The sequence below is a fragment of the Sorex araneus genome, chromosome 10, assembly GCF_027595985.1.
Source record: "Sorex araneus isolate mSorAra2 chromosome 10, mSorAra2.pri, whole genome shotgun sequence".
In the NCBI taxonomy this organism is placed as follows: domain Eukaryota; kingdom Metazoa; phylum Chordata; class Mammalia; order Eulipotyphla; family Soricidae; genus Sorex; species Sorex araneus.
In genome coordinates, this window is record NC_073311.1 from 32,561,419 (window position 1) to 32,579,056 (window position 17,638).

Here is a 17,638-nt window from a genome sequence, read left to right on the forward strand (position 1 = left end):
AAGCAGCCTGGAGCATGGGGCCAGTGGGGTAGTGGAGATACTCAATGTACTCAGCCTTTGTTTTTATCTTGCCTGATATGTTTTTGTTTTATTTTGATTGGGAGGTCACACCTGGTGTGTCTCAGGTCTTACTCCTGATTCAAGGATCACTCCTGGCAGTGATTGTTCAAGGCATCAGTCCCATATGAAATGTCAGGCATTGGACAAATAAGCTTCATATTAAGAAAGTTTCTTATCCCTTGTACTATCTCCCTGGTACTTTGAAAGAAAAATCCTTAAAATTTTACCAGTGTGCTCACTCTGGCAGCACATATACTAAAATTGGGAAGTTACAGACAATATCAACATGGTCCCTGTGCAAGAATGACATGTGAATTCATGAAGTGATCCATATTTTAAAACAGTTTATGTATTTTTTAATGTTTTTTCAAAGTTAAAATCTTCCCAGTGAGAATGTTTACTCTAATATACAGCCAACAAGATAGCAGAAGATGCAATTTCCATTTTGATAATATATTGCCCAACATCATTGTAACTCAGTGAACACTGGTATGTAATTGATTATAAAGCTAGTTCTATTAAAGAAAATCTGTTAGTTAAAAATGTGTTTACTATTTCCATGTTATATTTTATAACTGATATTAAATTATTACAATAAGTTTTTAGTTTTAGTTCTTAATAACTGTTAAGCTTTTTTGTTTTTTTAGTAGATCTGAAAACATTTTTATCTTAGGGCTGGAGAGATAGTAGGGTAACTGCCTTGCATGTGGCCAACTGGATTCAGTTCCAGCATCCCATGTGGTCCTCTGAGCACTTCCAGGAGCAATTTATGAGTCCAGAGCCAGGAGAAACCTCTGAGTATTACTAGATATAACCCAAATGCCAAAAATGAACAAATGCATAAACAAAAACATTTGTATCTCAGTGTAAGGCATAGGAGATGAGTAATATAAAGCTTCGTAGAATTTCTAGCAGAGAAACATATTAACAATCCTAACAATGCAATGATATTTGCATTGAATAATTAGACAGACATATCAAAATCTTTTTTTTAAATTTTTTTGCAATTTTTATACATTTTTTATTTTCATAAAGTAGTTCACAATAATTCATTACAGATAATAGTCAAACACCCACCCAACCAACAAGCATCTTCCCACCAAAATAAGAGGGAAGTGTGTAAAGGTTGTTGATTTTATTCTGGTGCCTTTTAAACCCATGTGTAAGAGAATAAGAGCAAGTATGTTAAAACCAAATACATGTGTGCTGCTTTAGAAAAATCAGTGGGCTAGATTATAAGAGATCATGTGGCCACAAATGCGGCTTCACGCTGCAGGAAAAACTGTGCCGCTCTCTTCTGGGAGCTTTATTTTATAGTCTCTGGATGTAGGCCATTGATGAGATTACATGGCACTGGGGACAGTTTGTGGGTATGACTGACAAGCTACTGGAAAACTGGGGATCTGGGTGGAGGAGACCCAGTCCTGATATGAGCAGGCTTGGAGATCTTAGTCACCGGCCTCGCATACTTGGGTTCCTCTGCCAAAAACTTTTCTTTCTCTTTGACTTCCCAAAAAGATAAGAGCATATTAACTTCTAATTACAATGAATCATTTTATGTCCATGATAGCATAAATGATGCACATTGCAAATATTTCAATATATAATATATGGAGATATATAGAGTTAAAATAATTATATATTAATAAAATATGCTAACTAAATCAATTGCACATATGCTTATTTTTATCTTTAAGATCCAATGCTCATATTTGTATGCATTAATATGTTTTTTGGTAGATAACATAATTTTATGTTACATATGTATATGCTTTATGTGTTTATATACATCTAGACATTGATTTAGTCTAAGTACTGAAATGTATTATTTTAAAATATATGCATTTGTGGAAGTGTTCTCTAGTTGCTTTTTAGAATTGTTCCGTTATTTCATCTTCAATTTTTTTTTTTAAATTTTAGGTAGGGGTAAAATATCACTCTAAGCAGTGCTCAGGACTTTCTCAGGGATCAGTCCTGGCAGTGTTCCTCGGGGTCATATACAGGTCAGGATTCTATTTTAATTGGGGTCAGCCACCTGACCTTACCCCTGTACTCCCTCTGGCCTATCTTCACTTTAATTATTAAGGATGCAGCCTTGGGAGATATGATAGATATTTACAATACTGGAAAATTCACTTAACTTCAATGAATTCTCGATTCCAGAACCCATAAACTGAGGTTAGTTTTGAGAAATATTATAATTAAAGAATGCATATAATTGTACTTATCATACTATAAAATATTAATTATGGTTATTATCTGGCTTTCAAATTCGATTTTGAACTTCTTGTTTACCAGTTTTGCCTGTCTCTTTACCATTCCTGTGTCAACAGCACTTCAACTATTCTTTTTTTTTCCCCCTAACTTTACTTGTCTTTGTCCTTTACTTTGAAATTTTTACCTTTTTATTTCTTGGATATTCAATAAATATTGACCAAAAATCTATCAGATAGAATCTGATTATTTTCTCCTTGGGCATGCATTATTGTTTTCTTAATTTATTGACTTAGAATCTGGGCTAATTATGTTGTTGTATTAGAAGAAAGGCTAGCAGGTGAGGGCCTGACATTCATTCCCAGTTTAGAGCAGTCAGGGTTGCAAAGAAAACACATTTTTTGTCATGGTCACAGATGTGCCCTTTACCCTGACCATCTGCTTAACAAATGAGCAGAAGGGGCAGGAAAAGTAATAGTAGAATGTATTGTAGAACTCAGTCCCAGCACCAAGCTTTCTAGTTTAGTAATGGCAGCAGCATCATATTCAGACTATAGAGCAGCTGAACAACTATCTTGGGCGTGATTCAGGAGCAATAGCATTTGGGCTGGCACAGTGGAGGAATTAGAGTTGGGTAGAGAGAAAAGTGATAAGAATTAAAGCTTATGTTAAAGTAGTGTCCAGCAGTGGTCCTGTGTACACTTCTTTAAATGTGCTTACTATTGCTTTCTAAAGAACTTTTATCTTTAATGATTCTTCACTTGATCCCCTGCAAGAGGGTGGAGTAAATATCTATTTGATATTTTTAGCGCCAAGCAAATGTTCATTGTAATATATTAATGGGTAATAACAGTTTAAGTTTCAAAATGCTGTACTCTTGGTTGCTCTATCATGATTTGTCTGATTTGTGTCTCAATGTGCATATATATTCTTTAACCAGAAGATCTTTAATACAAATTTTACAGAATTAAATAGTCTGTATTATATTCATGAAAGAAATTTTGGCAAGCAGTTTAAAGGATCTTTAACCTCTCATTGCCTTCTGAATTATCATTAGGCAAATCTAAGTTGGGTTCTGTGTCAGACCATGCTGCCCCCCAAATAAAAGCACACCATTAGACTGAAAGGCATCATTAGCATTTGGAAAGGCACAAATGTAAGCAGAACTCTGAGATGAGAAAGTTTATAGAAAGAGAAAATTCATTAAGAGATAGTGCTTTACACAATGTTCAATTTTTGTCCCATCAGAGAAAAAGACAATCTTTTATTTTTTTAAATCAAGAAAACAAATGTGTTCACTAAATTGCACTTACATTTTTGACTCTTTATTTTCTTAGAACAGTTTGATCAAATACGTTTATGATCTATGAAATACAATTGAGATTTATCTTAAAAAGAAAAAATAAACTTTGTTCTTAAGCATAAAAAATGCATCATTTGTCAAAATATTTGCTCTAGATACTTAACTTTTTGATATTTATTTTTACTTTCTATATGTAAAACACACTAATTTTAGGATTCAAGCAGAAAAATCAATGGTCAGTGACCTTTTTGAGAATAGAAGGCTAAATTTACATTTATTCATCCTAATTTCAGATTTCATTACTCAGTTATGTACTTTAATGATCAGAAACTCTATTTATGTAATGTAAATATTAGTGAAGAAAAGTAGTGGGTTAGAAGAATTATTTATAATGGCTCTTTAATTTTAAATAAGTGCAATTAGACATTTCACATGACCCTTGATTTTGCTTTTCTTTGTGAAAACTGCAGAAGAAAAATTACTTCCTTGTTAGCCTTCATTAGTCATATTTCTCTGCTCTATTCTTTTTTTCATTCAATCACAGTGAGATACAGTTACAAAGTTTTCATGTTTAAGATTCAGCCATACAGTGATCAAATGCCCATATTCCACCTGTGCACACTTTCTACCACCAATGTATCCTCCTCTCCCTCATCCTCACCCTACCTCCATGGCAAGCAATTTTCCCAATAATCTTTCTCTGCTTTGGGGCATTATGTTTTACTTGAATTTCCCCACCACCATTCAAGCGTGCCTGTCAGGGACAGATGCTAGATAATTTATTGTCCGTTGCTTATTTTGAATATCATGGGCGCCATGGCCGCATTCTTCTAGAGTCCTAGACTGTAAATGGTTGGGTTCCAAAGACATTTCTATGGGTACTATCCATTTGGGGATTCAATTGGGCATCTCTGGATCAGGGCTTTTGGTGGGCTAATATGGCACCCAGAGGCACATTGTGGATGTGACAACCAGGCCAACGAGCAGGGGGAGAGCTGGGGAGGGACAGCCTGATGCCTCTGCCGCCATGTGGCATGGATATTTAGTCATGGAACCCGCATACCTGAGCCTTGCTTGTGGAAGCTCTTGGTTGCCGAGATTTCATCTGGAGTAGGTGGGGAGAGTGAACCTGCTCCATCTGGGGAGATCTGGTGAAATTGACTTTGTATGGGGCCCAGAGAAAGCTCTGGCTCTTGGTGTCTTCTGGGACTCACTGCTGTGTCTCTGGCTTTTGATCTCTTTCGATATTTATTTATGGGTCTCTGAAGCAAGGCCAGTAATAGAGTTTATAGGGTGGCGCAGAAATTGTTGTCAGTGATTGTCTGTGCTTCCATGTATATTGGAAAGTGAGGAGAGGTAGCCCACCCCAACTCCATGAAAGTCTGGAGATTTCAGTCACAAAACCTGCATACCAAATTTTCAGTAGATTATATCTTGGTGAGGTCTGTCCTGAGACTGTGGAGTCAGGCTGGAAGTATGGTGGTGGTTTTGGATTGTGGAAGCAAGCGACTGCTGGGGGCTCTGCTTGGGCAGGCACAGGCCAGCCTGCCCCCCTCTGATTTACCCATCTGTTCAGCCATGCGCAGGTCTGAGATTAACTGTGGCTTTTGACTACTTTTGAGATTTATCTATGGATCTCTGAAATAAGGCCAATAAATGAGCTTGTATAGCTGAGCCAGAGGTGGTTTGTGGGCATGGCTCCCAAACACCTAACTTTTGGCCATTTAATCTTTTGATAAATTGGACCACCAACATTTTGGTCCCAAGATGTTGGAGTCCAGCCAAAGGCACAGTGGCAATTTTGGGGTGTCAGGAAGCCTGAAGGATGCTGCTGCTCTTGGCCCACAGGTACAGGTTGACCTGTTGGTGGCACCATATCCTCAGGTTATTTTTTTATTCTTAGGGTAACAGTTGAGGACAGTCATGTTTCTCTGCTCTATTATTCTTAGGACAACAGTTGAGAACAGGGAGAACTGTTTGTCGAATGCAGGTACTGTGTATTTCCTCTTTAAGCTTCTCTGCTTGTGCATAAAATGACTATTGTTCAAGAAATAAATCTTGCTTGGAAGGAATTTTTAGATACTGTTGAATTAAGGTAAAATTATATTTAGTTTTATTATCTCCCACTTCATTATGGACTTGTCCTTGCAACTACTGAGACCACAGATCATAGCTTCATAAAATGATGTTTTTCGTTTTTAGTGTCAGGGACTAACCCTAGGGTATCATACATGCAAGTGCTCTACAACTGAGCTACAACCCAGATTAATGAATCATTATTAATCTAATTTAATATCTCTCTATTTATAGAGACATTTTATCCAACTATGTATATATTTGATCAAATTATACATATATATGTAATCAGATTGACTATATATATATACACACATATATATGTCACTGTCACTGTCAGAAATGCAGATCAGCCTTTCAGGCACAATCTGAAAAGAAACCATTGTGCAGTATGTAAAAAGTGCTTGGTTTTTAAAAGACACTCAGGAAATATCAATCTATCACAATTTATTTTGTGATCAAAACAAATGACTCTCCCCCCCATTCTTTTAACCCTAGAAAAAGCTACCTTTGATACATACTTAAAGGGAATTAAGAATTGTTCTTTGTTGTTATGGGGCCACGCCTGTTAGCGCTTCTGGGATAACTTATGGATCTACACTCAGTGATCACTATTGTCAGGGCTCAGACTGTCATACGAATGGGAACTCAAACCTTTACCTTGTACAAGGAAAATTATTTGTTCTCTCTCGCTCTCTCTCTCTTTCTCGTCTCTCTCTCTTCTATCTCTCCCCTCTTCCTCTTGCTTCTCTCTCTCCCTTCTCTCTCTCTGTCTCTCTATCCCTGTCTCTGTCTCTGTCTCTCTCTCTCTCATCTTTAATATCTACACTGAGCTCTTGTGAACTCACCAAACTGAAAGCCCTGGACACTGACCAAGGAGGTAGAGGTAAGCCAAGTAGCAGGGTGGTAGAACTCCCTCTACTGAGATCCTCCTTCTCTGAAGATCTCCATACCCCACGACAGCAATAGAAAGTCCTTTACTGCTAGAAAGAAAGTTCAGCCCTTAGGTAAATGCCGTGTGTGTGCTTTCCCAGGTTTCATCCCCAACACATCATGGCAGGACCTGAGCATCCCTGGGTGTGACCCCTGAGAGTGCTGAGCACCCATGGGGTGGCCATGCAGGTCTCACGAGCACGAGGCAAAATAGTGTTTGGAATGGAGCCCAGCCTCCCTGAACACTGCTTGAGAGGCACCTTTCAAAAAATTATTTAATGTGGCATTTTATTTTCTCTAATTAATAAAATAACAATGACATTTGCTCGCATGAAAGTATTTTGTGTGGTATATTTACATTTGCTTCCATGAAGACTTTTATTAGGCAACCAATATTTTTTTAAAGTTATACTTTAGGGCATACTATTAGATTGATGGATATGTCAAAATAGTGGTTATTGGATTTAAAACTTATTCATTGCACAAAAGGAACAATAACAGTTTAATGATGTTATTGATTTGTTGAGTTTTTAATTTAAAAATATGTTTGCTTTTGTTGCTTGATTAGCTCTTTGACTTTAAAGAGTTTGTACTTAGAATGTTTGACCATATTTATTTAAAATTATAATTAAGAAAATGAGTGAATGTTAGAGAATTTTTTTTTTAAATTGGAAGAGAATGGAGCATGGGTCAGTAGTCAAAACCTTTTCCTTGTTTGGTGCTACCTCCCAGAAAGCAGAAATCAAGATTAGAAGGGTAGAAATGTATTATTGATGTTGAGTGGAAGACTTCAAAGATATTGTTATAAATTAATAACTTTATACAATGTTTTTTGACACATAAATATGTCATATTTTTTCTCTTATTATTAGTAGGGACTTTAGAAACACAGAGTATTTAGAGAAAATAAATTTTTTGTTACATAACTTTTAAATAACAGTCCTAGTCCCATCCTAAACTTCTACTTCATACTGTTTAATACAATTTTTATAAGCAAAGAAACTATATCACAGAACCTGATCATGGAATGTAACAAATTTCTTGAATTCACTTTCATCATCATCATCATCATCCTATTGATCGTCGAATTTCTCGAGCGATCTCAGTAACGTCTCCATTTGTCACAGCCCTGAGATTTTAGAAGCCTCTCTTTTCTCGTCCTTCCAAAGAATGCCACATTGGAGTCTCTTTCAGGGTCAGTAGAATGAGACCCAGCGTTGTTACTGGTTTTGGCATATGAATACACCATGAGGAGTTTTCGAGGCTCTCCCATGTGGGCAGGAAGCTCTCTCGTAGCTAGCTAGGTTCTCCCAGAGGGAGAACTAGGCTATAAGATGTCGCTTCTGGGAGCTTGATTTTAAGTCTCTGGATGTGGACCATTGGTGGGCTTACAGGGTGCAGGAGGCTGTCCATGGATGTGACCACCTAGCTACTGGAAAATGGGAAATCTGGGCGGCAGATCATTATTATGATCCTAATTATAATAATTCAATGAGTCTAACTGCTTTATTCTTTGTCTGATATTTATATTAATATGTGAAGAAATAATGTGTTTTTAAAATAAAATATATTTGTAAAATATATCTTATATAAAATAATATACAGTAAAGAATATCTATATGTAACTAATATCTATAAGCATATTTATACACGTGTTAAAACTATATAGATACCTATGTACTCTATAGTGCATAGGTATAGAAGGCATAGAAGACAGGATTTGGAGTATAAGTACATATTTATCTATAACCTGTTTTAGTTTACAGATCAACAAAGTATTTGGCTTTTAGTACTGAAGTGCAATTTCTCTTCATAATTCCTTTGTACAAATTCATAGGGAATTTTAAAATTTGTAATTCAGAAAAATGAACACATTATGTGTGACCATTTTAATAGAGATTCCATTAATGATTTCTGACTTTTGTCATAGTGATATTTTTAATATTTTCCATACAAAATGAGGAGAAATATTTCTGATCTCACAAATATATGTATGTTTTAGTCCTGAGTCTGTGTCCTTATATAGTACTCCATTTCTTTCTCCTAAATACCATACTCTTCTAATTCTATCATTTGTCTTCTATTTGCATATATAAAGTCAATATAGATTGGGTCTTTGAAATAATTTTAGCTTCAAATCTTTCCTCTACATTTTCTATTACACGAACTGCTTCAGGCCAACTCTATGTGAAAGATTCTCAATTTTATTACTTGGTTGGAAGAAGCAAGAGGAAAAAGAATGTCTTAAATTAATTTTTTAGACCATACTTTGTCCAGATTTTCTTTCTTTCATATTCTCTTCCGCCATTTTTTGTATTATTGAGTTTCTTTAAACAATGCTTTGAGCAATTCATTACCAGTGATTCACTACTAAAATACTTTGTGAAAATGACTTCATTTTGGTTTAAGGAAAAGGAAACTGAGAAAGTGGTAGTTTTCCTCTGAAATGTTCTATTATTGAAATATCAACAAGTGCAGTTGTTAGATGTTAAATATTTTTGAAAGTTTAGGTAAGAAGAGAAAATTCACACACACATTTATTTATTTAAAGTATTTAAAGAGTTTTCAATTCCCCATCATTATACTTCTTAAGTACACTGAATCTTAAAAAAATTGAAATTTTGAAAAAATGTAGATTTAAAAAAGTAATCCTCTACTTTTCAAAAATTTCTACATGCATTTTTATTCAATGTAATGGCACAATTTTCTATTTGGATATCTCATATTTTAAAAAATTATCTAAGTAGCACATGTACTCATACTTGTAACCTGTTTTCCATTCTGTTTAATTTGGTCTTTTTTTTTTAATGGGTGGGTCATTATGTCTCACATGCTTCGTACATGTGCATCGCCTTTATTCTCGTAAATGTAGCAGAAATGTGCTGTCAATGTTTGTGCCCTTCGGCATTCATCAGGCACCAATTGTTTACAGAAGTGAACTGGGTAGCAAGAATCTAAACTGCCTTGAAATCATTATATGATTAGCTTTCCCTTGTGTTCCGTGTCACCCTGAACAGACTTTCTGAAGGGCCATTTAATTCTTTCCCTGGTACTGATCAAGGAAAGCAAAAATAGAAGCATCTTGAGACAATGTTGATTTTGAGACTAGGCATTGTTTAAAAAGAGAATGCTAGGAAACTTCGATAAAGTACAAACATTTATCCAGGCATAATAGACAATGCCAATTATTTTGTTTCAAAGTCCAGAGTTGTTTTTAAAGCCCCTGTTCCAGTGAGTAAAATCACTGGGCCCAAAAATCACAGAGTTATTACTGGGATTATTTCTTAAAAGATAAGCACATGAATGTTAAGTAGCAAACTTGATTTTTCATGTGAAAAATGCTGAATTCTAAAATAATGAAAATTTTATGAAGCAAATAAAATTGCATGGGTATCAAATACTGATCTAATATTTTTAACAATGAGTTCATTATTCATATAAAAAATGACCAGATCCATATAACTTGTCAAAACTGAAGACAGGATAGAAAAACTTTCCATTTTTTGAGGAAAATATTTCTGTATTTTGAGGTGAAAGAGACAAATATTTTGTTGGTAACATTCAAAATAAAATGTGCATAATTTTAATCTATCTGAATATATATTAGTATATGCCACACATATTACATTGGATATAAATACAGAGATGAGTATTAGTAACAGTGGATGAAATATGTTCATTTTTATCTTCTAATGTACTTGAAATTATTGAATTCACAAAAAGTAGGACTACTTATTATAATTTTAGACATGTATTTGGGGATTTGATAATAAGCTTATTAATTTCAAAAGGACTCAGTTTTCCTCACTTGAAAATGGGTTTAAACAGAAGCATTAATATATTTGTTGTCAAACTATCCTCTTTCAAAGAATACTGCTCATATAAATATCACTTTTAATAGTATTCTCTGTGTTATCTTTATAAAAAATTCCTTTGACCACTTAAGTAGTAGTGATTTTACTACTTCTCCCCTCCTCCACGTTCTCCTTTACCTTCTCCTTCTCCTCTGTTTCTACCTCAAGTTTTTCCAACAAAGGGTACTTCCAGCTTAATGTCAGGAGGTCACACCCAGCAGTGTGAAGGCTATTCATTCAAAGCGTCACACGTGCAAGGGGAGTGTTTGACTTTTTATATCTCTAAATATCTGTATCGCTGGAGCGATAGCACAGCGGGTAGGGCGCTTGCCTAGCACGCGGCCCAGCTGAGTTTGATTCCTCTGTCCCTGTCAAAGAGACTGGTAAACTACCGAGAGTATTCCACCCGCATGGCAGAGCCTGGCAAGCTACCCGTGGCGAGTTTGATATGACAAAAACAGTAACAAGTCTCACAAAGGAGACGTTACTGGTGCCCTGCTTGAGCAAACCAATGAACAACAGGACGACAGTACACAGTACATATATCTGTATACATATAGATACGTATAGATATATAGTCATGCATATATATGCATATATATGCACACACATATGCATATATAGGAAATCATGCATATGTGTATGTGTGTGTGTATGTGTATAGTCATGCATATACTACTTTTCCTGAACACTTGAAAGAAGTAGCATCTTGGTTAGTTTTACAGTTTTTTATATACTAGAGCATATTCCATTCTTATTCTCAGGTCTCTTTCACAGGTAAATACTAGCTCCCATGTCTCCTTCATATCTATCTATCTGTATTTATGAAATGCAGCCCAAAATCATAACTTTTTCAAGTTATTATTTGTATGATTAAAAGAAAGTGCCCACAAAAACAAGCACCTGAAATAGAAAACTGTAACTAATGTATTTTGTCAGTTTATTTGTTACAAGATAACAAGATGGGATTTGTCAATGACTTCCATACTATCAGGTATTGATAATTTACTAAGTAAAATATATTATCTTTTAAAATTTTCTGCTGCATAGCACATCCACCCCTGAAAAAAATGGTGTATAAAATGAGAAGACTGATAAATCTTAGAAAGTTTTCTAATTAGGTTTCAAGAAGAGCTAAGAATGCCAAAGAAACTTATTTTCCATTTGAATAGAAAGAGTAGGAACCTAGAGATAAAGTAGACAGCTCTTTGGTCTTTTTTTCCGATTCCACTGGCTTTTATTTTTTTCCACATGGAAATACAGCTGCTGCAAACATTTGTTTGCTTGGTTTTGAAATTAAAAAGGGAAAGGGAAATTGACTCCATGGCAAGAATCAATTGTCTAGAAAATATTGTGTTGACTCATATTATTAGAAGTATAAATTAGTTGGTATTCTTGGATCCAAAAACTTAATAAGACTGACTCTGTACACCTTTGATCTTTTTTCTTGTATGAGAGCTACATTTTGTCATCTGAAAAGAATTTTTAAAGAATCAACTTACAATGAAACTTTGGATGATAAATGATGCCATTTTGCTTGATTCCAAGGACTAACTTCAATGAAAAAGTTATACGCTGCATACTTTTAAAAAGTGAGCAATTAGGGTATTCAAGCTAACCTAATTTTAAAACTATGACAAATAAATTTTTATTACAAAAATACACAGAAAAAAAAGTTGAACTGGAGAAAATCATAAACTGAATCACCAAATAAAACATGCCAGATGATAATATTAATGTGAAATCCCCTGATTAAAGGCAGATAGAGTGTAAATACAATAACAGAAACAGAACTATCTTTTCTAGTCGCCCAATTTTAATTTTGAATATTTGCTTATAAAGATATTATAGCTATATATGTTTAAAATAAGTTCCCTATCTAGAAGCACAGAAAAAGATATATGTTTTTCCAGACTCAGGAATGAGACAAGAGTTAGCATTCTGCAGTCGTTCTCCTTATAGATAGATATACTAACTGAACAAAACATTTCATGAGAAACCACTGAACTTTTCCTATTATATATTAAGTTCCATTTTATATCTTATACTTGTAGTAGTAAAGTGATATTTAAAGGCAATGTGAAAAAAGAGAGGAGGGCTTAAAAAGAAAATAAAAATCCACAAATTCATTCATCAAAGAAGAATTACCGTAAGAAGGAAAACGAGTGATTTGAGAGTTAGTACAAGTGTGCCTAATAAGTGCCTTGTACATCGCCTGCCTGGGTTCCATCTGTGGCACCTCAAACCTTCCAGGAGTGATTCCTGAGTGCAGAGGCAGGAATAAGCCCTGAGTGTCTCTGGATGAGACTCAGGAAAAAAAAAATTAAAAATTAAAAAGAGAAAAATGAAGGGATGTGACTGTGATCATATATGCGTATCAATACCTAATGTGTCAATGAATTTATGAATAACAGGAGGCTTTGATATTTTTACTAGATGGGATGTACAATTTGTTTTTTAACTTCCTTAAAGTTCAGGTTTATGGAAGATGGTTGTTTATGTCCTTTATAATGGTCATTCCTTTGATATCACAATGGACTTTTTAAATTCACAGTTTTCAGGGTGATAATCATAACACTTGACAGAATTACAAAATGCATCATGTCTTTTCAGAAGTTAGAGTGTTCTTCCCAGAATACGTAGGTATCCTATCGGGAGGCAGAGAGAACAATGTTGATTAAACTAGAAAACAGTTCAATGTTACATGACAGGTTTGATTTCATATTACTTCTTTTAGAGAAAGACCCAATCTACCCACAGAAGGTACATTTACACAAGTGCTAAACAAACCAAAATAACAGAAACTCAATTCAAAATATACCATCCTAGAATTATGCATATCAACAAGAAAATAAGGCCATTACAATTTTCTCTCGACCACATATTTCAAACATTTTGTAATGATAGATATTTCAAGCAGTGGCTCTATAAAACAAAACGTCACTCCCCTCTTTTTTAATCTAGTTTATATTGCCAGCACAGATATTGAATCGTCAAAAGTGTCAGAGGAAGCTTTTAATTTGTCTCTTGAGTACCAAAGTTAAAAAGAAGTATAGTCAGCTTTTGCAAGACAAAATATTTCTCTCAAAAATTTGCTATGCACAGGTGGTTATTCTGGTTCATTTCTTATTTGCCTCATAAATCCTGAATGACAGTTCTGTTTTCAGACAAGAAATTAAAAATTCTTACTCTCTCCTATCCATTATTTATGTCTTACCAATCTATCATTATTATGCCTTTTCTCCTTCATCTCAGATATATATTTCAAATGAAACCATTTTAAAGTAGAATAAGATGACAATTTCAATATTATTTAAAAATATAAAATTGACTTTCTTGCCTCAGAAATATGATTTTGAAAAATAATGATCTCAAAAGACACAGTTTTAAAAAAATTGAGATTAAAAAATGATCAGGGAATGATAACTTTAAGACATTTACCTCTCTTCGAACTATCCTGTTTCATGTCTTTCCTCATATTTGATTTCGCATTAATTAGATTTTCCAAGCTACCCAGACTATCATGTACTCTTCGAATTAATTTTTCCTTCTGCCCTAGTTCCCCAGTTATATTTTTTCTTACCTCAAAGAAAGTAGTAAATGTCACATCAGCTATAGAACAACTGAAACATCTTTTCAATGATGGAGAAGAACTATCAAATGTTAGAACTTACACTATTCATAGAAACAGCAGTGGCACACTTTTAATGATGAGAATAATGAAAAAATAATCAAAGTTCCATTTTCTCAATGCTATTTTTTTTCAAAATCACTACTAAATCTAACAGTGAATTGAGACTAAGAAGAAATAATTAAAGATTTAATAACTAATAGTAACTGAGAGGAATGCTTTGGTCCCTATTTGTTTTAGCAAATTTCTGTTTTTGCCCCTATGTATATGCCCTTACTTTCCCAAGTCACCCCAACAATGCTCAGAAAGAAATAAGGAAACTATTTTGTCGCAGATGAAAATATTTCTTCCTATGTGTTATCCTGAGAAGTTGGGGGAAAGTTATGTGCAAAATCTGTCAAATCAAGTAGGCATTTCCAAAAGTGACTGATCAGGAAAGTTTTATAAAGGCTTATGAAATTATGTTGATTTATAGTTTCTTTTTCTAAGAGCAGGAGCTTTGTTATCTGCTCGTCATTATGTAGAGAATTAATCAATAAAATATACCGTTTTCTTTGTTTTGATGAACTCCTGAAGTTTTCTCTTCATTTCTGCTTCACTTCTTCAGCTCTATTCAGCATGGCTCAGATGTCTTGCTTGCATGTCCCCCACCCCACTCTCTCCTCTGCCTCTGCCCAGCCCTGCAGGGCTTTAAACACTAGATCACCAAATACAAGCACTGAACCACTGTTGCATGAACATTTGTTCAGTCAGAGGCGCTGAGACGAGAACATGAGAGAAATTTATTTCATGGAGGGTCCAGGTTCTCTCAGACCTGTGACAAAGGTAGAGAGCCCCACAGTCTCCTTTTATTACCATCCTATGGTTCATACTCTAAAGGGCTCAATACAGTGAGGTCACCAACAAAGGAGTACCGGAAGAACATGCAAAGCCAAAATATTTTCCGTATACTGACAACAAGCAGGCTAAGAACCCTAGGATCTGCAAACTGACAACAAACAAGCTAAGTACCTACTGGGGATCTGTGAGAAGAGGAAGACTGACAATTTCAGCATATCAAAATTTATGAAATTATTTACTAGTTTTAGCCAGAATAAAAAGATATTCAGTCTCATCCAAACCAGTCAGGACACATGAGAAATATCGCCCATTTTCATGGGTCCCTAACTTCTTCCCATGTGCAGTGGTTTACATGGCTTCATTCTAATAGCCCCAACAAACCACCATAAAAACAGCCAGAATAATTTTTTTTCTGCAATGGCCTATTGCCTGCAATATAAAATCTATACTCACTATCAAATATTTATGCTCAGATCATTTTCTTCTGGTTAAAATTTCTTATAATATATTAAAAGTATTGACATTTGAATGGGAAATATTAATGCCTCTAAGATAAAAATATTGTCTAAGTTTAGGAGAAGGAACACACTTTATAATATTTTCAAAACTAATAATACATTGTTTCACAAGTTAAGGAAATCTGTAGATTTCCACTAACCTCTAGAAGTGAAGTACACTTCTAGAGATAAACTTCTAAATACAGTGTTTCTCTAATTGGACAATAATTACAATTTTTATAAGGTGAACATTGATCACACTTATTTGATATTTTATTATGCTGACCCAGAACTTTTTAGAGGACAAATAAAGTCATACACCAAAAGCCATTAGGTCCAAATATTTGTGTACCTTTTTACACAAAGAGCAAAGAAATCATAAGGGTGTGACAAGAGCTAGAGTAAGGGACTGCAAGTGTGGGACAATGACTGGAAATAAATAGCAGGGAGGACAAGGAGATGTTGGGGACTGTTCAGGACCCTGAACAAAAGAGGACCCCGAAACCTTTACCCTGGACAAACCAGAAAATTCCATTACCGGCGTTTGCATAACCTGAGGCACAGGTGCCCTTGTGACAAAATAGCTAAACTCAAGAGGTAAAAGTAGCCCAGGGCAGTTAACCAAGAGACCCCAAAAAGCCCGTAAAGTAGAATGCCTTCCTTTACACTAAAAGCCTTGTGCATTCCTCCTGACAGATGCTCCTGCCAGATAAACCCTTGCCTTCCCCTCCCCACTATTTCTCAACCTACTCTTGGAGAATGTTGTAAGCCCACCAAATAACACCCCGAACCTTTCTTTATTTGGTCTGAGAAGACGTTTCCCTGATGATTGACAACTCATGTATCAACCCCCTGTTAAGAAAGGTATAAAACCAGCATGGCTGTTAATAAAGACGCTCTTGATCGGCACGTATCGTCTTGAGCCCCCTATTTACTATCCTCACCAGAAAGATGCCAGAAAGTAAAGACAAAGACCCCATGAATAAATCTGGGGGCAAGGCAAAAAAAGAAGTGTCCCAAAGGCAAAGTTTGGGACAAGCTTAATAACCTTGTCTTGTCTGACAAAGCCACCTACGAAATGCTCTGGAAGGAAGTCCCCAGCTATAAGCTTATCACCCCTGTTGTTGTGTCTGAGAGGCTGAAGGTTTTGGGGTCCTTGGCCAGAGCTGCCCTTCAGGAGCTCCTCAGTAAAGGACTTATTAAGCTGGTTTCAAAGCACAGAGCTCAAGTAATTTATACCAGAGACACCAAAGGTGGGGACACCCCAGCAGTAAGGGTAAGATGCATGAGTGGGTCCCGACTATACATTTTGAAAAATAAAAATTTTATTAAGTCAAATAACAACAATAACCAAAAAAGAATATCTTTTCTTCCTAGTTTAAAAGAATCTTTATTTAAAAAAAGGTTACTAGTACAGACCTACTTTACGATACAAAGGCAGAAAGTGAGCCTTCACAGCATTTATCATTTCTCAATTGCTTTCAGCTCAACATAACCGTCATGCCATAGAGAAATATTTGGGGTAGGGTAGTCTAAATTCCTTCATCATCATCACTCAGGATGTTTTAAATTATAACTTGTATTCCCACCACTCTATAAATTCCTCTCAAGGTTCAGTTGTGATTTTTCAAAACTTTGCAGTTAGGTAACACAGTCCTTTATGTACTACAGAAATTCATTATTCCAGTGGTGGAACATTATTTTTTATGACTCCTTGCATGAGACTAGTTGCTACCTATGTTCTAAAAGCAAAAACACAGGAATACATTATGTGATTAATTTATTAAAACACTTAGGAATCTCTTCTTACTATCACTAAAGCCAAGCTGAGATCAATATTAGACAAGTACATATGCTCTTGTGCCAAAGTTTAAAGGTAAGGGAATTTTGTCCTCAGTTTGCCTTACCTCTCAAAGCCTAACCCTTCCTGTCCTTATGTTTTCTGAGAAGAAGCAGACTACAATGGGAGTTGATTTATCCTGGTGCTCAATGTCTGTAAGCCACACTTCCTTCCTTATATTTTCAAAAAACAAAAACAAAAACAAAAAACCCTTCCTGTGAAAATGCAGACAAGATGGTTGCTTTGAGGAAATGAGTCTGCCATTTCCAAATTTCTGGCTCCTTGCTAATAACACTCTTAACCCATCATCACATCTCTTGGTTGACCATCAGATAGTGGTGAATCTTATACTTCATGGTTGCATTATTAGTTTATTCAGTTAATACAATT

At 35.2% G+C, this 17,638-nt stretch overlaps 1 non-coding gene across 1 annotated transcript; it reads left to right on the forward strand.

Annotated features, from left to right (window-relative positions):
* The first annotated feature begins 291 nt into the window (after nucleotides 1–291).
* LOC129399189 (U6 spliceosomal RNA) lies at nucleotides 292–398 on the forward strand. The gene has a single exon (XR_008626976.1). It is a non-coding gene; the product is annotated as a U6 spliceosomal RNA (small nuclear RNA).
* Nucleotides 399–17,638: the final 17,240 nt, after the last annotated feature.